Source organism: Phalacrocorax aristotelis, chromosome 2, assembly GCF_949628215.1.
Source record: "Phalacrocorax aristotelis chromosome 2, bGulAri2.1, whole genome shotgun sequence".
In the NCBI taxonomy this organism is placed as follows: Eukaryota; Metazoa; Chordata; class Aves; order Suliformes; family Phalacrocoracidae; genus Phalacrocorax; species Phalacrocorax aristotelis.
This window is the reverse complement of record NC_134277.1, coordinates 36,321,821-36,340,378: the sequence shown is the minus strand read 5'-3', so window position 1 is coordinate 36,340,378 and position 18,558 is coordinate 36,321,821. Positions and strand designations below refer to the sequence as shown.

The 18,558-nt window shown below is 41.3% G+C and overlaps 1 long non-coding RNA gene across 3 annotated transcripts in view; it reads right to left on the bottom strand.

Annotated features, from left to right (window-relative positions):
- LOC142052657 (uncharacterized) overlaps positions 1–17,731 on the bottom strand; it is a 320,817-nt gene extending 303,086 nt beyond the window's left edge. For all 3 annotated transcript variants that reach the window (XR_012658926.1, XR_012658928.1, XR_012658925.1), the window contains exon 1: positions 17,718–17,731. This is a non-coding gene — a long non-coding RNA (uncharacterized LOC142052657). The remainder of the gene's footprint in view (positions 1–17,717) is intronic.
- Positions 17,732–18,558: the final 827 nt, after the last annotated feature.

The window sequence follows — 18,558 nt, the reverse complement described above, 5'->3', positions numbered from 1 at the left end:
TGTGGTAAGAGGGAAGAAGTTATCTGGTACAGCCAACCTGAATACCCCTCCAAATGGCTCGGCTGCTTCAGAGCTGAGTGTCCAGAGCCAAGCGGCTTGAGCTTGACGGATCCATGCAGGCTGTGAGGGCAAAGCTCAGGCTTGTCCTATGCTTGGATTTTCCTGCAGAAAACTAGGGTACTTCCTCCAAGCTGGAGACAGAGCATGAGACAAAATTGCAGTATTGTAGACAAGCAGGGAATGTGGTAGGGGGAAGTGCAGCCCCAGATGAACTTGATGGTGGGTGCACCTTCTGACTACCTCAACCACTTTGAAACATGGGACTTGCTGAAAACATAAGGAGGCTTAGGCAAGGGAAACAGCTAGTTAGCTCTGGACTGAACATTGGGGAAGGAGGGCATTTCTCTGTCACTTCACAGACAATCCTGGCTTTTGATGAAAGTGGTTATTTGACAGTGTAAAGTCCCTTCCAAAATTTCCATTCATAACCATTTATCATCAGTATGGCTTACCAACAAATGTGGAAGAAAAAGGGGAAAATTTATCTGAAGCTGTTAAACTTTTATTTACCACTGAATCTTAAAGACAACTTCAAAACTGCCTTGTCCTGACTTCCATGACAACTTGCTCAAGAACAAGGATATCCATCATGAAGTAGATGCTCTAAAAAAATCCCTCTGCAGAACTTCATCTAATTCAGCTGAGCAATTCAGACTATCTATATCTCAGTAACATCTGGTATATGTGTTTGTTGCTCAGCTTTGGTTTGTAAATATGTTTACTCTTAGTGCCATGTGTTAATATAATTTTCCTTGTATGGGTGGATTATTTTCCACTGTGTGGCACAGTTAAGAATTTCCCATTTGTAACAACATATCTTAGCTGTTTTGTCAAAATATATACAATCATTAAAACCTAATAGGTAACTGGTATTAAGTTGCACTGAATGTTGGTATGTTCTAGATTTAAGTAATCCTGAGTAGAAGCTATTGATTTTACTGGGCTATGAATGTTCAGCACTTCTGAGACCGGGGTCCATAAAGTGTTGTTGTTTTTATAACCATCCAAACTAATAGCCTTAACGCCTGAGAATTGTCCTTTCCTTTCTTGAAAATAACAATCATGTTCTTATTGTGACTCTTACACTCCCTGAAGATTTGTTTGCCAAAAGACCAGGGCAAATGATTACAATCTCTAGCATACCAACAGTTAAAAACAGAATGACAACACTAATCTGTACATACTCTGTCTTCATCACATCAGAGGCTGAAACTTCCTGGCAATTGGAGAAAAAGACATTAATACTCATAGCCTTTTATTAGCCCAGCCAGATTTGTTTTAATTTTCCTTTGGCAATAGCAGTAGCTCCTTCAGACTGCACAAGCAGCTACACCTGAGCAGAATCCAAAAAGGACACCTTGCTTCCACCGCAGAAATGTTAACCCTTGCGCGGTGGCTGTGAAAGAGCTTTCTTACCTTATGGTACTTCAGTGCCAGGGGAGTCCTCCTGACAGTCAGGCAGCTAAAACTGACTGTAATTTGTAATGCGACCATTATTTTAACCAACAAAACTGTAAGTGTGAAGATTCACCTAACCTGCACTGCACACCACTGCTGAAAATCTTCTAGTGCTTTTCAGAGGCAGACATTCCTGTTTTATTCTACTCAGGAGAGGAGACACAATGCAAAATTTATTGGTGGTATGAAATCAGGTGTTTGTAGAGGAACCAATAAAATCATGAGGTGATAATTTGGTTCTGATTAAGCCCATTTCTAGGTGATTGATTTTTGCAGTCTGAAGTGTCTCCCCCAAAACATGATTTTTGTGCTGCTTGTCAAAGCTGTGAGTTTGCAAAATTGTTCAGGCCCTCCCTCTTGGAGTCAGTTCACCTGAACTGTTGGGTGATGGTGACTCCCCTGACATTTTCCTTCTGAAGGTGATGGCAGAGCTACATTTAACCAGTCATTCCCCCCACCAACACCACCTATTTCTGTATTCTGTTCTCATCTCAATTCTAGTAAGAATCGTGCTTTGCAAACTAAATAGGGGAAAAAATGCAGTACTATCTGCATTCAGTTTTATTTTGTTCATAGTCCAACCACGCATTTTAAAAACTTTGAGCTTGTCGTTTCGTTTGAAGCCAGCACATTAAGGTTAATTTACACTTGCAAAAATATATATGTTGAAGTTGTTGTCTTTGAGAGCATCTGATTGTTATTCTTTGACAGAGCTGTCACTAGAGGGTCCATTTTGAGCTCATTCATTGAAAGCTGTGGCAGCAACAGCAGCCAGCCTTAGCTCAGTTCTGCCTCCAGAGATTTGCAGAGAAGCTATTTGGAGTTTATCACACAGTTTTGCAAAACACTACAGCCTCAGCAAGCTGTCATAAAGAGCCTCTCATTCCAACTGGGCTCGTTTACAAGTAGTATTTTATTACTCTCTGCTCTGTTTTACCCTGCACCCTGCAAAATCTTTCTTCACCTCTTTTACTCTGTTGATAGATTAAAAAATTCTGAAACACGACTCTGAAAAATGCTTGGTATTTTTAATGCATTTATAATTCAAGAGCTATCCAGCTCCACTCAGACCGGAGCTCTTTGATGCTAAGCTGCTCCATGTCCTGAGCTCCCCTGGCCAGGCCCAGCAGCTGAAAGCTTTATCCTGAGCGAGCCACTTCCCAAAGCCACTCTGCAGGCCTGCGACTAGTTTCCACCCAAGACTGTGTCATTTGCTGACAATCAGCCACTTCCACCTGCTCTTTCTGTAAGAGAATTTTTAACTTGAGCACCAAAAGCCACTGGTATCTGAAAAGCAATGTTCTTCCATGAGGAGGATATCAGAGCAAAAAAAAAGTCCATGAGGCCAATTTCACCCCTGTACCTTGCCCTCTGTATTTTGACCCTGCCACAAATCTGTCTCCCAGAGGAACTCTGCTGGGAGCCAGCGCAGCAGCTCCATGCCACCCTTTCCTTGGCAGAGTGTTATAAGGGATTTGAGGGTGTTCTGGGTAAGAAGCTCGAATTTGGGATTGTATCAGACTTGTCATCTTAAGTACACTAATGTGCGTCAATAGAAACCTAGGTGTGCCCTCCCCACCAACTCCTGGCACTCCAAGCAACAGTGCTGCCAAATCTCACAATTTTATCTCAGGGCATATAAACATTTGGTGCTTTTCCCAAAGTCTCAGCTCCTTGAGTCAAGTGATTATGTGCGCACACCAGCTTGTAAAGGTGAAGAGTCAAGTTCTTGCCACCACTCTGCCCTTTCCAGCAGAGCTAAAATGTCATGGGAAGAGAAGCAAAATGCCCCATTTGGCAGGTAAAATGTAGTGGATGATACAGTCTTGCAAGCCAGGTGCACACTGCAAGCACATCTCTGAGGCTCTGAGCCACATCCACCAGGAGCAAGGATATAAATAAAGGAGCCAGGTTTGTGCAGCTGCCCGCCCCGCCCAGGGATGCACCAATTTTAGTTCCATGTTTGATGCAAACCCATCCCACAATGCTGCTTTTTTCGACTGGGAGAGAAAAGCAGCTGCCACCTTAAAGTTGCTATTTTGCACATGACTGCCTGCTAGCTAAGCTTCCCTCCCTTCCAGCGCTTACGGTTATTCCTGCTCTGTTTTCCTGTGTCTCTTAATCCTCAGAGGCGGTGTGTCCTCACATACTTTTCTAGTCAAGAAGGAACTGTCTTCTCCCAATACATCAGTTTCATCAGTCACATGAATTACGTATGAGACTTAAAAATCATTGGCCTGCATTGGATTCTTGTACCTATTTAGTGGCAGTAATTCAGGTGATTTTTCTCTTCCACTCCTTGTTCATCCACATTAGTGGGTGACAACCTGTAACAAATGCATTTGTACCTGGCAGACAGTATTTATTAGCATAAATTCCAGCTCCTTCATGAGGTAATTAATACCAAACATTTCTATCATTTCAAAGGATCGTAATTCTGAGAACCATTTTTAACTCATGTAAAGAATGACAATTTATAATTTTGCAGATATGTGACTGAAACCAGCTCCTGTTTTTTATGCCAAAGGCTCTGTTTGTCGTTAGATGAAGGTTTCTCAAAATCTGGTCTATAAAGTAGAGGCAATCCACATTCATTTATTTTTCCTCAGAGACTTTCTCATACTTAAAATGGTAGCTCCTTGTAAAACCATGCATTTGTGTCTATGATGTCCGTTGATATAGTGGCAATTTCATGGTTTCCAGCAATACGTTTTCTGAGTGACCAAGACTTTTACCCCTCTCTTGATCAGAGGAACTCACTTTCTTTCTCCAGTCCAGCCTGGTCCCTCACATTTTTTGCTTTCTCATTCCCAAGATAAGCTTTGTTTCCACATATCCTGAAGAACCTAGCCAGTAGGTGTGCTCTTGCAAATTGCTTTTATGACACAAGGAATAAATAGTTTAGAGTATCAGATCTGCCTCCAGGGTTGGGAGCAATGCAGTGCAGTGGTACACTCTCTCTTTCTGGCACCAACCATCGCCACGAACCCCGTGGGTGCAGCTCTCTTCTGCGGAGGTGCACAAATTCTTAGTAGAGAGGTGCTGGGGACAGGCACCCCAGGCACCCTCAGGGATGCTGACCCTGTGTCACAAGCAAAGGCGGACGGGGGGTTTGAGCTGAGGGCTGCGGGTACAGGTAGGCAGGTGCAAGACCCGCCACCTGTTTCATGTGGAGTATTGAAGGGCTTATCATACCACAGCTTTTGATCACCACCCACTTTAGAAGAAAGCCAGAAGCAATGACGTTGAGATGAAAGCTTCTGTATCCCAAAAGCAATCCTCTAAGTCATCCAAGTCCCTCTAAAACTCTGACTGTTTGCTAGCTGAAGACTTTTAGTTTGCTTATGTAGCAAGGATAAGAGTGAAAACACTCCTGTAGAGAACACCAGCACTCTTTTTATTTTCAATGATCAGTCTGTTTCCTTTCCAAGTGTTTCTTTGTTTGTTTGTTTTTGCTATACACTGTCCTTTGAGAGATTCATACCAGCTCGATAGTAAGGGGGATATGGCTCACTTGACTTCTAAAAATGTGCTAACTTGTGTACCTCTTTTGTTAGTTCAAACAAAGCAGTCTTATTAGTATAGACTGTTCTATTTAAATTACATGTTTATGCTGCTTGAGTTTATGGACTTATATTAGCTTGAATTCTTACACTGAAATAAGCAGTAAAATAAAGCTGAAGAACATCCAGTGCTGCCAGAGTCACATTTTTCAGCTGAACTGCTAAGGGGATATTAAGCATGCTTTGGTTTTTTTTTTGGTAAATTGTGATTTCTCCTTCTCCCAAAGTCAAGAAAGGAGTAATATTATGTGTTTGTTTCTTCTACCTCTTCATAAAACTCAGTGTGTTTTACAGCCTTTGGTACAGGGGGCCTAAGTCTGCAAAGCACTTATGCATGTACAAAAAAAATCTTCAGAGCAACTCCTGAAAGCTGCTGATTAAAATCAGACTGATTTAAGAGACTGAGAATATTCCAATCTGGCTGATTTTAATCACCCTGTTTCAGAAGATGGCCCTGATGCTCTGTGTTATTTTCAAATATTTGAGCCCAATGCTACATGAATTTGCTATTACAGCAGGGTCAATAAAGTGCTATCTCTGCCGAGATCAATGGGAGTTTTGCTACTGAATTCAGTTGAGTCATGATTCATGAGTGTTACAGCTGGGGTTTATCTACTTTTGATTTGACCGCTGCAGCAGTAGGCATTTCTCATGCATACCAAACATGGAAATGTTACACGTACTTGCCATCTGTGGACATCATTGGCTTTCACCAGATAACCCCAATGCAAAAACTAAATTTAACCATTTAACCTTTACAAAGACTAAATTTAAAATTATTCTACTAGAGAAGGCATAACGTGCAAATATCTATAACACCATTTGATTCTTGAGCAGATGAGTCTTTGTGAAGAGATTTGATGATCTGTACAAAGGCTGTTAAAATCACTCTGCAAGATTTGAGCAAAACAGAACAGCTCACAGATCTGGACTCTTATGCAATGATTTAAGTTTGCAGAGCAAAAGGTACCCAGGAGCTCTCTATCAATATTTCAGATGCACTTTTTTCCTAATAACAGAAATATTTAATAAAATCACACTCCTTATCCTTCTTGCCACCACATTACAAGGTTTAAAAGATGTGTCTTTTAATGCATGTCTAGAATCATGCGAATTCACTGCTCGATGGATAAAGGAACCACGCAGCTTGCTGCTGAACATCCTTCTCTGACCTGGGCTGCTTCTCATTAGAATCAGACTGGTGTTGCATGCTGTGTGGCTGGTAGAACTGGTCTAATTCCCTGGTGTGATAGTTCAGGAAGTTTAAAGAAAAAACCCTATACCGGAAAGAGTACAGAGATATAAATAATTTAATTTACAGTTTATATGTACAAGAATCATAAATAGAATTAAATTCATTAATACCTTCATTTGGCTACATTCACATCACTGTGCAAACCCATTAAAAGCTTCAAATCAAATTCTAAATAGAAAGTTGAGGGTGGCTCTTCATTTAATTTAAAAGCGTTTTTTTTAACTAAAAGACTAACTGTATTGTGGGCGGCATGCTTCTACTGCTGAATAATTTCTGAGCATCAGAGTCCTCAGTACTTCAAAAAAAGGTAATCAGCACCTCAAAGAACACTGACCTAACTCTAGCAAGCAAGAGAATTTTGGTCATTTAATGTTAATGGAAAGCAAATTTTCAGTAAACATTAAACACGCTAATGAAATTCATTCTAGTGGCAGTGGATTTATGCTCTATTTATTATTTTTTATTCAAGCAATTGCAATTACCTGAAGAGAAATGAAGATTCAGACACAAGTTATTAGACAAAGTTGTTTAAAAAAATCCTTAAGAACTTTATAAATCTCTGAAATCTCCTTTAACTCTAGATTCCTATTGAGGAAAGTATTTTAATGAAGAAATGAAAGTGTAAGTATGTCATATCTGAAATTTTAATTGATTTTGTTGATGATTCTCTAATAGCAGCAGCAGAGTGCAAGCAAGGACTTTGAAACAAAGGCAATGAGCCAGCCACATGCTGAATGGCAGCTCATGTGCAATTGAATATATAATCATAGAATATTTTGTCCTAGCTTCCACTAATAAGCAAGTGTGTATGTGTGTGCGTGTCAGAGCATGTGTGGGTGTACAGATGTGTATTTTCAGCTTAAGACTGAGTCCCTGGAGCCTGCATGGACAGCTGAACAAGTCTGGAGGTGGTTGTGGTCCCAGTTCAGCTCTTGCTAATATTTACTTTTCAAGAGTCATAGTACACAGAGGGATCATTTAACTCAAGTTGCACCTATGGAGATGGTAGAAAGTTGGTGGGGAGATCACAGCTGCCCGTGCTCCAGTGGCTAAAGAGCAGTTTCTCCAGACAGAGACCCACATTACCAAACCTGCACTTATCTGCACCGTACCCCAAGGTCAGAGGCTGCTTTTGACAATGTTTGCTTTAACTGTTTGTTTGGGATCTTTTACATTTGCCAGATTAAATGAGTACATTAGCTAGTGCCCCAAACATCAGCTAGTAGAGTATGATGACAGTGGAGTAAGGTACACACTAGAAGTGGTGTTCAAAAGGGCACATTCAGACATGCTGTTCTCATCACCCAGAAGAAAGAAACCTGAAAAACATGACACGTTATCTCCAAACATCACCAGTGGTACATCTCATGTACACACAGCCAGGATCAAAAGAGATTACTGGAAGTATCAAACCATTTACAAACATAAATGCTACTAACCAGTTGACTTACAGCTCAGTCAGAGAGGAATCATAGTTTTCTCGCGATTACAAGGCTCATGTAAAATATCAGCTGCTTCTGGCTTCAGAGTAAATATGTGTTTTTGTTATCAAGCACCTGACATTTGCAGGATGAATCCTGTGTGAATTTTAAAATAGAGAATGAAAGTGAAAATCCTTCTCATTTGATGAAAGGTAAACTGAGTAATTCCTGGGAAGATTACAATTTTCTGCTCCTGAAAAGAAGCATCTGGGTATTGTCAGGGCAACTTAATTGTCCGTTTCCAGCAGATAACAAGAAATGAACACTACAAAGCTCTGCTTGTGTCACCAATGCAGATCACAAATCTTTTCCATAGAATTGGGCATTGCAGAGATTACTCAGAAACAGGCTTTAGTATAGGAGGAAATAAGGTCTCTTTGAAATATCATGTTAGAAACTTCCAGGCCTACACAACCAGATACCTGAGAGGGAATGAAAAATAGCAATTTCCCAATTAATTTGATTTTTAAATGAGAACAGTAATGACTCTTTCTGTCCTTCTGTATTCCTGTCCTGAGAGATAGAAAATATTTCTGGGTAAACAGGTATGATGAGAACGAGATAACATTTAAATCCTGTTTAAAAAATTGCATTAATTTTACCTCATGGTCACCATGGGCTTGAAACCATTCCCCATTCTTGGCACAACAGAAGAAACAAGTGATTAAAATTGCATTTTTATATAGGGATAGGGAGATAAAGATCTGCAGAGGAAAAATGTTGGCAGTTCCCTGGTGGTGTGACTCCACCAGAGTTAAGCCAGGTGAGAATGTGGCCATTTTTAGTTGGAAAAATTATCCATTCCTGTAGAAAAAGTCCTGCCACAGACAAAATGCTGTATTTTTAGGAGATAGGGGCACCCCACTTTACATTAGTAAAATTAGTGTTAGAAATGGTATTTTTGGCACTGTGGAAGTTTCATATCCAACCAGAATAATAATAATAATTATAATTAAACAGAATCAGACTATGTGTTGTTATTATTTACCAGTAAAATTAATGATGTATTAATGCAAGACCTGCGTATTGCCAAAAAATTAAGCCCTAGTGACCTGAGGTTAATATTAATGTATTTAGATTGCTGTCAATTCCCAGGATTTAAGAAAAGCCTGAGGTTTAACAGGGTGGTTAGATTAATCATAAGAGGCTGCTGTTAGAAATGCTGGATTGAGCTTGAACTGTCAATCACTTCTAAAAGCAATGTACATATATAAACAAGGTTATCAGGCGACCATGAAACATCTTTTGTCATCAGCTAGCGAGAGCTTCAAGAGCTACAGGCTCTTGAAGTGGCAAAACTCTTGGAGGCTGGGTCAGAAGAAGGGCTTGGAAAGCCCTGCAGCTTCCCCAGCGTGGACTGAAAAGAAACGCCTATATTCCTGGCTGCCTCTGCAGCAAACATTGTTCAGGTTAGTTTTTTTTTTTTTTTCAGCTGGAATAGTTCTTTAGAAGTGCATATGTTAACAGAAAAGAAAGTCGTGGTAGGAAATCCAAGCTGTTTCTTTCGTAGGAAAAACTTTAATGCAGCCATGCAGCTTCATGGGGAAGGAGGGACATTACTGCTCTTATAGTATGAGATATAAAGCGTCACACAGAGAAAGTTTCTGTTCTGATTGGCTCATACATCAATATATTAATAATGGCAAAGAACCCAAAGAAATATTTAAAAAAATATGTGGTGGAAAAAAATACTTGGATTTCTTTTGCTCAAGTACTTTACTACAAGCCTCAGTATAAAACTGTTCCCTCTGACTTTGAGTGGGAGCATGAAAACCTGATTTAAATGGTGGCAACAGCAGGGACCGTAATTCCTCCATAGCATTGTCCCTCCATCAGCTGGGTACAAAATAAGATACCCTGAGGTATTTCAGTGGGCCTGGGGTAATCAGTGAGGCGCAAGAGACAGATCAGGAGACTAACTCCTGTCTATAGCACTGTCCTCAGCTGACCCCAGGGATTTCTGACTGGAAATCAGAGCTACGGCTAATGCTGCTTGACACAGAATTAACTCTCCCAGGGCCTCCTCTTTGCTTCTGCAGGGCTGGCATGGAAAAAAAAACCTGAGGTGGATTGTGTGCTCCCCACAGGGTCATGCTGTGAGGAAGACTAGAAAGACAGAGGAGAAACGTGAGAAGGAAATCCCTTAAAAGATCCATCTTGCAGCCCCACAGGGTACAGTCTGAGGGAAGAGTCCATAGTTTAAACTTGTATAAATATCATATATCTCCCATATCTCACCCACAGGAATAACAACGGTCTGCAGCAAAAAACAGCAGGAGTTCTGTATTGTCTTTCATGCTGGTGTATTTGGATAAAAACTAGAAAATAAACTTTGAGTTTCATCACCTTTTCAGACTTCAAACATATATATAGCACTGCTTTCTCTCTCTCATAATTGTGAGCAGAAGAAAGTGTTTTATCTGTTATAACTAATTTAGCAACACTCAAGAGCATAACAATGATTTCTTCCTCAATCATTTTATCATCTTACTTTTTAGGTGCAATTCATTGTTTCGTAGATTTGCTAATTTAACATGCATATATCTCTCCAGTGGAGAATGGTAACGGGAACTTTTACATCTAGAATAATGTGAAATTGCTCCAAACTCTGCACCAAGACATTAGAGAGACACGCGTGGTGTGGAGCCCCTGGGATTTCCTCAGGTCACCTCTGCAGCATCATCTAACCCTAGGTCCTTCCTAGGAGGCAGGGCCCACATCACAGGAGGCAGCCCAACCTCGCTGGCATCCCAGGCACGAGGGTCTCCACCCAGGCAAGAGCAGCTGGTCTTACGGTGTCTGTCATCAAGGATAGTGCAGGCAAACAGGCGTTCCTCGAGGTCGGAAGGGGAATACAGCATTTCAGACCAGAAAAAGCAGCCCTTCTCAGAACCTGGGGGGACCAAGAAGTACCGAGGAACTGCAAGCAGCAGATCCCTTAGCTGGATGTTTTCTCCCCGTTGCAGAGAGACTGATGTTTTCTGCCCTGTGAACAAGCCGACAGCTATTCACCAGGAACTCAGTACACGCTGGACCTCCAGTTAACTGGGGCATGTCAACCCCCGATCAGCCCAGAGCTGCCTCAGCAGTTACAAGGGGTTAACCTTGGCCAATGGAGCCCTGGTTTGAACTTTTTAAAATTTCCAGTCAGTAATGTAACAGCACAAGGTCTTCCGCTGACGCAGAATGAAGAACTTTGGAGAGATGTTGAGCAAATCATGGGTTAGACATTGCCCTGGAACACCCCTGGAACTCCCTTCATACATTGCATTTCTTCCCTCCTGAAAAAGGTATTTGCAAGCCATGCAAATTCAGCATGTGATTCCAAAGCAGTATACAGCTCTTCTTTTGCCACATACACAGACACTGTTTTTAGTGCACATCATCACATAGTGATTAATGGCAACATGGCATTTACTCCAGGGAACACAGCCAGCTTAAACATGAAAACCCACATTGACTCAGATGGACAGACAGGCATATAAACTTTATTATTTTGTCAGCCAAGTAAGCAAACTGTAAAAATAAGAATACAAAAATCTGCTCTGATGTTTGCTTTACTTGGGGATAAAGTGATTTAACAGAATTACCAACCACGATTTTTTCTGAAAAGGGTTACACATACTAGCCTGTTACTGCCACTGTAGCTAAGCTGCTCTCGGCAGAGTACCAGATGTAAGAGGCAGAAAAGAGAGAGAGACTTTCTGCCACCTCTTTATTCCTTTCTTTTGGTGTTCTCGAGGGATACCATAAAGATACCAGCCTCAGGAATGACCTCAGTTATGGTCAAACCTAAGGGGCTGTTGCAACAGCAAGGGGTCACTGGCCTGTGCATTTACATGGTGCTGCCTCCTCCTCGCCTGGCTGCTCAGTGGCAAGAGCTGTCACTCGGGGTCCTGCTGGGATGGAAAGGCTCCTCAGGAGACCAGTTAAGTTGCTTTATGGCTCTTTCTATTACACTGGAGTTGCAGAAGTGCTATATATATTGTGAGACTAATGTTCTGGTCTGATATTTGTATTCCATATATATTTCATCTTTCATAACCATCGGAGGCTCTATCAGATGACAAACTGGCTCTCCAGATATTAAAGGTTTAGTGCCACTGATACAAACAAATGAAGAGGACAAAGGTTTGTGCTATAGATATGAAACATGGAGTGCTATTGAATTAGGTTATTTCTACATATTAGATTAAAACAGACCTTTCCCCTTATTTTTTCTGATTTTAGCTTAAAACTTTCAAGGTCAATGCTCCTCTGGGAGCATTGTGTTATCTGATATGCCCTTCCCTGATTTTCTCAATGGTGTTCCTTAAAATGATTTTCTCCTAACCTTTCTGTCTTCTTTAATACTGGATTTTTTTCCCCTGAAATTCTTTCAAAAAAAAAAAAAAAGAGGAGATAAATGTCTTTTAAAAAGTAGTGCTTTTTTTAGAGAAAGATTGCTTTCTGTCAGAATCACTCCATGTAGCATGGCATTATAATTCAGTTTTGCTAGCCAGCTACAAGAAGCAGCATTTGTGAATAGGGTTGAAAGGACAGAAATAGAAACCAGAAGTCTAATGCCATTCAAACGCACTACTCTCTGTAACCTTTTTGTGATCATTTTCCCCTACTCTTTTAGACTAGATGGGAGTCTATAAAATACACTATAAAATAGATACAAAATATATAGGTTTTATATATTTAATATATAAATCTTAGCTAAAGTCCTTTGGATGGAGCAAAAAAATCCTCCATTTATTTATTTTCCATTAGTTTACATTAGCATTTAAAAAGGAACAACACACTCAACATACCAATTTCATGCTAGGAGGGAGGGGAAATCCTTCATTTTTATTACCAGAAAAATTTCAAAATAGCTCTCTCTCTGTGGCTGAATTTTGAAATATCAGAAATCCAAGGGAGTCAAAGACAAATATAAAACCCCTTGCATGATTCAGGTATGTCCTTGCCTTGATCCATGCAAGTATTTGTCTATCTTGGATAGTTTTGCTGGTTTGATGTTTTAAATCAAGACCATGGAGAGGAATAAGACTAATCAAATTATCACACTTTTCACACAAACACTGCCATAGCTTTTAGTAGTGAACCCAGGATAATAGGAAACAATAATGAACTTTTTAAAAATATAAACCCCACATTCTGCACAAGTTGGAATATTATCAGGAAGCCGAATTTCTCACTAATACATTACAGGCTTCTCAGCTATTTGCATGCAGCAAGGGTATTAGAATGATAGTATTTTAAAAATAGACTCACATAACATTTTTTAGTGTAATCAACCATGGATGAGGCCCATCTGTCATATCTAGTCTGTATGACTAATTGTTAGTGGTCTGTAATTGAAATTTAGATTTATTAAATAAACAGAGATGCCATTATAAATGCACTAATTCAATATGAGGAGGAGGGAGGGCAGGATATGAAACTGGGCAGTAGCTCCTGAGCACTTTTTATGTTTATACATATTCAGATTAATATGTTCCCATCTACTACTGGGCCAATCCCTCTGCAAGGCACATCAGAGCACTCTGGCAGATGTCTAAATCACGGCAAACATCCTCCTCCTCATTTTCCACACTTCAGAGAGGGTTGTGAATGGAAGATGGGCTTAGGCTTTTTGGAGGTTTATATTTTCTAGAAGCTCCTAGAAAAAAAAAGGGTTCCTTGTTATCCTCATAAAATATGGTAAGCTCCAAAATATGACCTGTGGTTTTATATACACCATAACAGCGGCCAAGGCCAGCAGAGTGTCAAAGAATCTGTATGCAGACAGCAGACAGATCTGTTTTATACACCTAGGATGAAATCTTAGCCAGATTGATGGCAAAACTCACATCAATTTCAAAAGAGTCAGGATTTTACTCCTTGGAAGTGAAATGCATTTCAGTGATGTACTAAGCATCCTTAGCTGGCATCAGGTGTGCCCATCAAGGAGGACATTGCTCAACCCCTGCAAAATTGAGTTCTTCATCCCTAGAAAGCAAAGCAACATCTTCACGCTCTACGAAGAAGTGTTTTCAAAATGACTATATGGCTAATTTTTCTTCAGTGGAATAAATAACCACTGAACATACACAGATGTCATCACCAGATGCAATTTCTCAGTTGGTGTCACTGTAGATGCTAGAAGCAGAAAAATCACCAGTGAGCTCTGCATCACTATTTTTGCTTTATGTTGTCACTTATTTTAGCAACTCCATATTTTCTCTGCTAATCTGTTTTATTATGCAGGTGTCCTATCTTTCTGTTTGGAAAATAAGGCTAAGCACCAGATTTAATCCCAAGGATATAAGATCATGCCTTCTGTGAAAGCCTGTAATTCTTTAATGACTGCAGCATCAGCATGTTGGGTATGTGCATGGGCAAGAAGTGCGGGATATTTTTCAGCAGCTAGTAGCTTGATCCTGCAGCCTCCTGAGCTGCTTTAAATTGCAAGCACTATCCTGAGAACTGAGGGCACTTGGTGCCCTGCAGGGACTGCCAAGGATTTCACAGAACTGGCTCTTTCAAGAGAGTGCAGCATTGTGTGTTTTCAGAGATGAATTTTTGGACTTCTGCCACACAGAGGTTTTTTCCTGAGTTTTTTCTTGTTGTTTTGAAAGAGCTGCTCTTTTTTATATAAGAACTAAACCCAATCCACTCCAAGTAAAAAATGCTCATTTAAATAGATAACCACTTACAGCAGCAGATGTACCAGAGACCAGTGTCAGAAAAGGCTGGAAATGCTAAGGCTGTTAACATAAGAGGTCAAATCAGACACTGCTCTTGGATTCAGCAGAGCCTTCAAAAACAGTTTATGACCAGAAAGGTCTCCCTTTTGCTTAGGTATGTTGCTTTTTCTTCTCAGCTCTCCCTTGACCCTGTTTATATTGGCTGTGGCAGAGCTTCTTTCCAGCGCACACTTGCAATTAGGGTAGGAAATTTTGTGGGGCTGTTAGGAAACTAGTCACAAGCAGTTCTCCCATGGAAATAAACAAGACCAAGGGCAATGTTTTGGAGGAAAACATAATATATGAATACGGATTTCATGGTTGCTCAGCTGAGAGGAATGAGAAGTCAGATCCTATCTTTGTCTAAAACATTAATGCCCCAATTCTGACTGCTAAACATAGAGCAGGATCCACAGTCATTTCATTACCTATAATTATAATGAACATGCCTGTATGGTTGCAGCTTAAAAGGTTATTTTTATATTCTACTAAACATTCCCACCATCGATGAGAGACATTCTTCTTGAAGTGCAAGCAACGTTGTCCTTGAAGCTCAGTTATTTTATCAGGTGAAATCATGGATAAATCCTGTGCTCATTCCCACCTAAGCACCCAAGTAGAGAAGTAAAGAGTGGCACAGGGTCTGGCTGAAAAGGAAGGACATCAAACAACTTCATTTTCCTGCTCATACCATTCAAGGCTCCAACAACGGTTTGTTTTATGGTCGAGCAGGTGTTTCCCCCACTTTGTGATGCGCAGCCTTCCTTTCAGTGCAGAGCTGGTACAAGGCGTTGCCCTTACCCAGGATTGCTGAACGGTTGCATTTGTTATTCTGGCTGGAAGACAGAAACTCTGCAGTTTCGGCTAACCTTCTGTGCCTCCTTCTCTGCATACTTCTTGTTGGCTTCCTATTTTATGCAGTTGACGATGCTTTTTCTTTGTAAGCCAGTGTCACAAGTGCTAGCATCTAGGTCTGGTCTTCATTATTCTTTTGACCATTTTCCAAAAACCGATTTTCACTCCTTGGATCTTTATCACTTTTATGGTGACTTGCTCATATTTTGAATCCTAGTATTTTGCTTACTTGATGCTGACAATCCCTTCTTGCGGCTTGCTGTAAACGACAAATTATCAAAACAACCTAATATTTCAGAAATTGTGTGGGATGAACAGAAGGAATGAAGGCTTTTGTGTTTCTTTGTTTTAAAGGCCAGTCTCCTGTCTGCTTTTACTGTATCACTCTTCCATCAGGCTCTGCCTCCCTAAATCTGAGGCATACTATTTTAAAAATCTTCCAAGTGACTTGGGAGCAAAACTTAAGGAACCCGAGAAACTTCAGTGGCTAATTTACAACAGCGTTTGAAAATGTTAGCCAGCCTCAAAGAAGCTGCTACTTTAGCTGCTGCCCCGGTGTCAGCCCATGCGATCTCCCGCAGAGGGTGAGTGCTAATGCCTTTAGTTTCGCTGAGCTGCATGCCACAAAATCCGTCCTCCTCTGCCTGCTGTCTCTGTAGGATCCATTCCCTCTCACCAATCCCCAAGCGGTTGCCAAATTCGTCTTCCAAATTTTGCAGATTAGATGCTCAGCTATGTAAAATGACATCACACTGCTGACTCAAAATCATAAAAGACAGAAAAAAGCATAATACTTTAGACTGAATGGTCATGCAATATTGCTGCAGTGCTCAGGGTTGGGAAGGATCTTTTGCCTTATGCCTCAGTCCCTGAAATGATCTGTTGCATCAATAAGCCATGAATGAACTCTCTGATACTTTTTATAGCTATTTTAAGTCCTTTTTCCCAAAAGCCCAAGCCTAGTTTGCTCTGCCCAAGCCACCTGCTGGGAAATTGTGTGCCCTGCAGCTTGTCAGCTTTGCAGCCTGTCAATCGGTGTTCACTGTCATAGGACATCATCATCTTGAGATCTGGTAAATAAAAATGAGGTCAAGCCTATAGCATTTTCCACTGAGTGAAAAGGCATAAATGTTGCCACTGCGATTAAACTCTCCCTTTTCTCTGCTTGTCTTAGGGATTTATTGCTTACACACAAGCTTATCAGAACCATAACTCGTTCAGTTTTGCACCTATGCCTCCTAGTTTTTATCCAATTATTTTGGCTCTCTGGTTTTGTAAACTTTTATTTCTTAGCCTGTGCCCTTCCCATCAGGAAATGTCTTGTGGGGTCAGTTTTGAAAGCAATGCACTATGATTTAGCCTCATGCCTGCCATTAATGTCAGTGGGAATCAGGCTGCTAAACCTCTGAACACTGTCTTTAAAATGTACCCCATAGTATTTGAGTCCTCACTGCATTTGTAAGCATTTCTTTATAAGATGTCTCACGTCAGACACATATATGCTGGCAGACTAGCCAATGAAAATACACTTTTTTCCTCCTTTCTTAATTGAACTGGCAGAGATGAATGAAAGCCCAGGAGGAACGCAAATGAAAGGGTCAGGGTCAGACAAAGAAGGTTAATGCTTTCTGCAGAATCTCATCACAGGATTTAGGATTGCTATGGCACAACCGCAGAGGAGATTACGTGGCTTGGTCAGCAGTGTAAACAGGACAACAACATCAACACTGAGCTAATTAAATGAACACAAATTACGACAGCTTTCAGGATCAACAACTCGCCTTGCAGCTCGTGTTTGTAACTGGTTTCAGATATTACCAGAATGAGCAGCTTTATGTAAGCTACAGCACAAGATGTTTACAAAACTGCCTACTACTTCCTTATGTCTCCCCCCATTTTACACAGAGTTTGCATATGAAAATTTACGCAAAGTATTCAATCATCCTTAGTAATGTTTCTGTAATGATCAGTCTGCCTAGACATCCCGTCCCTCTGCCAGGGAAAACTGAATGAGGGAAAAACACTGAGTCAGAGAAATGTTTTAAAAGATTTACATGGCATTTGCTACCATCCCAATAATCAGCTCTGTAACTGTGCATATTATTAAAATCCCACATGTTTAGTTGAGTTCCTGGAGTTGTTCTGCTTAATTAACAGAAGACAGAAAGGCAAGGCCCTGCCCTAAATTTACATGTCCAGACCTGAATCCTGTAAATTCCTGTGCACCCACTTAATTTTTATACACCTGAATAGCCCCTCAGGGGCCAGAGCTACCTAGTTGTGTTGTTACGGAGGGGTACTCCACTGACAAAGATTCACACTGAAGTACCTGAAGGCTCTGTGCATCTAAGTTTCCAACCCGGCATGCACTTGGCTCCACTGGTATTTCTGCAGCCTCTGCCGTGCTAGCGTGGAGGGGTGCCCTCCTGCAACACCTGCAGCTGCAGTCATGGGAGGTACACATCGTGCTTGGACAAAACCAGGGAAGGAAATTAAGGTCAGTGGGATCATTCAGACAAGAAAGCCTGTTTAGGGAACCATAGCCTCTGTTAGGAGACAGCATCCAGGAGAAAGGGGGAGGACTTTATGAGGAGCCTTGATCAGCTCCTAGGAAGTGCTGGGGAGGACCAGAGGGTTGTGGTCCATGTGGCTAGCAATGCTGTAAGAAATGCAAGGCAAGGAGATGAGAGAGTGGGAGAGAGGTGATGCAAGGTGCTAGAGGTGAGGTTGAAGTTCTGAGGTGCTGACAATCAGGGTTTCTGCAGTAGCTGCCTCTGAAATGCTCCTGGTACCCATGCACTACCTGGGAAAGAGAGGTAGAAAGGCAGAGCATTTAATGCCTGGCTAAGAAATAAGACAATGTTGTGGTTTAGCGGCAGCTCAGCCCCACACAGCCGCTCGCTCACTCCCCCACCGGTAGATGGGGGAGAGAATCAGAAGGGTAACGCTCGTGGGTTGGGATAAGAACAGTTTAATAATTAAAATTAAAAGAAACAATAGTAGAAATGCAATGTAAAGGAGAACAACGAGAGGCGCAAAGCCCTGGGGGAGGGGGGAAGGGAGGGGAGAGGGGGAACGAACCGCCGGAACAAACCGCACGCGCCGCAGCCGCCCGCCGCCCCGACGCCGCACCGCGTCCGCGCTGCCACTGCCCCCCCCTCAATATACCG